The 4,614-nt window shown below is 36.6% G+C and overlaps 1 long non-coding RNA gene across 1 annotated transcript; it reads right to left on the bottom strand.

Moving 5' to 3' along the window:
* Nucleotides 1–3,059: 3,059 nt before the first annotated feature.
* Nucleotides 3,060–4,274, bottom strand: LOC140837896 (uncharacterized). Its single transcript, XR_012119503.1, has 4 exons — nt 3,589–4,274; nt 3,440–3,505; nt 3,333–3,367; nt 3,060–3,259 (listed from the first exon to the last, which is right to left on the bottom strand). It is a non-coding gene; the product is annotated as an uncharacterized lncRNA (long non-coding RNA).
* Nucleotides 4,275–4,614: the final 340 nt, after the last annotated feature.

Genomic DNA, 4,614 nt, shown 5'->3' with positions numbered 1-4,614 from the left:
TAACCATTCTGAGGAGGAAGCTACATGGGAGTCTGAGCCGGAGATGAGGGATCGTTACCCTGAGTTATTCGGTGAGTTCTAATTTCGAGGACGAAATTTCTTTTAAGGGGGGAAGGATTGTAGAACCCGTAACTTAGACTACGTATAAGCCATGCATAATTCTAGTATTTTAAAATAAATTGATTTTATTGCATGAGTATCTAAAGTGCATTTCTTTAAAGTTAATTATTTTATTTCAGTAGTTTTAATTTTATTTTTTCAGTTATTTCAGTGAGGCCGGACTGGAGTTGGAGTTTAGAGATAAAATTTAAGATTCAGAAAACATTTCCAGGATTTATTTAAGCTAGCAAGTAAGTTCATTTAAGTTAAAAAGAAGGTTTGAGGATTTATTTCAATTACTTGAGGTGAGTAGGAAATAAGCTCATTTAAGTTACATAATTAAGGGATTAATTCAATAAATTAATTAAAGGATTAGTGAGGCTTTTAAGGGTTATAAATTTACTAGCTAGAAAACATTTCCCCCTACATTTTTATTAGTAAATTTTTGGCCCCCTTATTGTGTAGACAAATCCTTGCCAACTCATCACCCTTTGAGCCATTCTTGGTTGTTTTAGCATGCTAACCTTTTAGCTATTTTTCCACCTTAATTAATTTATTAGTGAGCATTATCCTAGTCTAGATTAGCAAGGAATTTTCGGTCACCCCATTCTAGATTCATCCAATAACTATTTGATTAGCAACCAAAATTCAAAATTCAAAATTCAAATGAGAGTAGACTTGGTCTTGCATTATCCCTATCTCTTGCACCCACTTCCCTCACTCTCCTAACCATCTTTCCCCCTCTCCCTTGCTCGAAATCTGAGTGAATTTCTAAGCTGAAAACCGTGAGAATTCAGGAGGTAAACTAGAAAGAAAATCGAGAACGAGTTAGCAAGGAAAGGAAGCGCTCCATTCCTCCGTGCCGCGTCGTCGTCGTTTCGTTCGTTTTCTTTCAAAACGAAACCAGGCATGCATATATTCTTCTTTGACTCTTCAATCAAGTCCTAATATCAATTATTTTCATTACATGATCATGTTTTAATGAGCAAGAACCGAAATACATCAAAATTTTTAGAAAACCTCACATGCAGAATTTCGGCCCCTTCTCTTCAAGCTTCACGTTTTTCTTGATGTTGTGGTTTCAGGTGGATGGAATGATTCCAGGCTCCCAAGGCGACATCTAGACATGTTATAGCATGGATTAAGATCACTTTATTCCATTATTTCAGTCCCCATGCTTGCTGGAATTCGATAATGATAGCAACTTTCCATCGGTGCCATTTTGTGTCTCACAATTTCGGTTTTGCTGTCATGAGGGATAGATCTGATCATGGCTGCCCCAAGACCTATAGCCATGGTTGGATCACTTCCCTAGCATGTCTAAGACGAGACTAAGTCGCCCTTTTGGTGGCTTGGTCCATGGCTAATCGGTTTTTGAATAAAATGCTAGAACAGCCCCTCCCCCCACATTCAGCTTCTTTATTGGTACAGCATATGAGTTCGGTTTTGGTTGGTTTGATGTGGATTTTGGTTGGCCTAGGGCCATTATCCATGGTTCATACCATACCCCAAGATGTCTAGTTCGTGTCATGGTCAATCAAATGGCCACTGGAACGACACGAGACAGCAAGCAAAGCACAACACCTCACGCGCATGCAAAGGTGCTCTCGGTGAATCTTTTCGGTTGGTTGCTGGAATGGTGAGGATTGTGGCTGGCCTAGGGCCCCTAGCCATGGTTCAAATCATTCATTGGGATGCTGGTAAGAGGTTTTGGTCGGTGCTTCAAGCCCCAATGGCCATTAGCCTCGCAAACGACGCAAGCAAATCAAAGCACGGTTGCTGTATTTTTGGACAGAAACTTGCTGTGTTGGTTCGGTGGCTCGTTCGAGTTCTCGGTTGGCTTTTAGCCTATGACCTTAGACTGGACAGTGCCCCTTTGAGTTGGGAAGGTCATGTTTTTGACCGTTCGTCATTCGGATCATTTTTGAGGTTGTACGAGAATTTACGGTGCGATGTGCCAAATCGACTCTCGAAAGAGCGTTTCTTGTTTTGGCCTTCATTCACCTAGATTTCGACTTGCATCATTTTAGGAGCATTATTTTATCATTTTAGACGTATTTTAATCATGACTATACGATGTTTAAGTGTTGGCTCGGGTTGGTTCGGAGTCATGATTAAATACGAAATCGTTCGGTGAAATTGTCACATTTTTAAGTGTTATTGTATAGTTTGGTCCCATAAATCTAGTGCATATTTTCATGATATATTTAGGTTGCAGCGAGCCTGGGAGCGATTGAATCCAAGCAGTAAATTATTTCAGGATATTTAATTGTGTCATTTAATTATATTACGTGCATAAGAATATAAAATGTTCATTTTTGAGATTATGCAATATTGCTTGTGGTCATTTCACTATCATGGGATTATTGCTCCCATGCAAATTTTACTATATTTATTTGTTATTTACGATATATGCATGTTGAGTCTTTAGAATCACTAGACTTGATTGTTGTAGGTTCTGATGATGCTAGGCCCGAGGGCGGGGACTAGGCCTGGCTCGGTACGGTATACCGAATTTTTTAAATAATACCGTATACCGTACCGAAAAATTTCGGTACCGAAAAATGAATATCGATACCGTACCGATATTTCGGTATACCGTCATGTCGGTATACCGAAATTTCGGTATGACATAAATTACATACCGTTCTTACCGATAAGATTCGGTATACCGCAATTTCGGTACGGTATCGGTATAATACCGTATATATCGAAATTTTTTACAAAAATTGTTAATCTCATCACAATCACAACAAAATAACTTTCAATCATCTGTCCTACCAATCAAAAATCATAACCATGCCTCAAATTTCACTTGACAGCCACAAATAACATAATTTATCCAAATGCATTCCAAGAAAACATAAATATCTCAAAACAAAACAGGTTCATGGACGAATGCGACAAAGATTCAACTACACAAATTATATCTACTTTAAAAGGAAACTAAACGCCACAGATCGAACAATAGAGTTTTATAATATATATGTTTCAAAAGAGCAACTCCACAAGAAAAGATTCTACAAGATAAGCAGAGTATTTTCAAAACAAATGACACATCAAATATATCACAAATTGTTATTCTAAAAAGTTCGAGGTTAGTTGCAAAAAATAGTGTCATGTCCTGCAATTGTTTTGAAACTCCAACATCGCAAAAGACCTGCAAAATTTAAAAAATAAATTTTAAAAATATTGGAATTTAAATCAGTAAACATAAATATAGTCTTACTAACTATAATTTTGTTGAAACTCCTCCATCTCGAAGGACCTGCAAAAGTTAAAACTACATTTAGTTACAAATATTAGATTTAAAATAAGTAAAACGTAATTATAGTCTTACTCTAAAGTTAGTCCAAAGTGGAGGAGGAAGATGAAGTGTTGGCACGACCTTGAGTGACATTTGCAGCTGTTAAAAGAAACATTAGTATTCATGTTAGATTAATAATGACATTATATAAATTTAAACTTAAATAAATAAAAAAATATTACTTTTTTCAATTTCTTCAATTTCCTTGTATAGTTCAAGGTCATCGTCTGTTGGATCTTTTCAAAAAGAAAACTCATCTGCTCTTAGCCAATCACTAGTACAAACCAACGCCTCTACCATTTTAGGACTCAAACTGCTCCTAAAAAGATCCACAACTCTTTTGCCCAAGCTAAAAGCGGACTCACTAGCAACGGTTGAGCATGGAATTGAAAAAATATCTTTAGCAATCAATGAAAGGATTGGGTACCTAGTTTCACTTCCTTTCCACCACTCCAAAAGATTGAAAGATTGATTAGATCGTTTTTCAATCTCATCGGCCAAATACTTATCAACTTCATTAGATATCACTTGAAGTTGTTCTTCTTCGTTTTGTGCTTCCAAATCATCAAACAATTCATCACAAAGACCACCACCACCACCACTAATACCTCCATCTCTGTTGTCACACTCTATTTGCATACTTTGACTCTCGACATTCAATATATCATTTATTCCCTTATACTCCGACCACAAAGTTTCCAAGTTTTGTTTGACATTATCAACAAATTCTTTGATCCTTGTAGGAGTACCTCCCAATTTTCTGACGGTGACTTTGATCATTTGAAGTTTGTTCCTCGGATCTAAAATGTTACCAATAAATATCAAAGGATTCATGCTATTTCAATTTCCCCAATACTTGTTAAACTTTAACTTCATTGCACATGCTACCTCTTTAAGAATTGGATCGAATCATCATGTCTCTTTCTTTCAATCTCAACTTGTAGTGCAATCATTGTTTGATAAATCAATTGAGAGGTAGGAACTTTTGATGCACCTAGCTCCAAAGTGGCATCATAAAACTTTTTCAGAAAATGTACAAAAGCCTTTGCTGTCTCCCAATCATCAGCAATTGGAGGTCCAATCCTTTCTTTACCCTTACCATCTTTTTCACGAAAATAATTCATAAAAGGCAACCATTCTTCAGTCATCCTTTCGAACACCCTTCTATACTTTAATGCAACTTCAAGCATTTTATAAGTTGCATTCCA

The sequence above is a fragment of the Primulina eburnea genome, chromosome 8 (assembly GCF_022965805.1).
Source record: "Primulina eburnea isolate SZY01 chromosome 8, ASM2296580v1, whole genome shotgun sequence".
NCBI lineage: Eukaryota > Viridiplantae > Streptophyta > Magnoliopsida > Lamiales > Gesneriaceae > Primulina > Primulina eburnea.
This window is presented reverse-complemented; position numbering and strand designations above follow the sequence as displayed.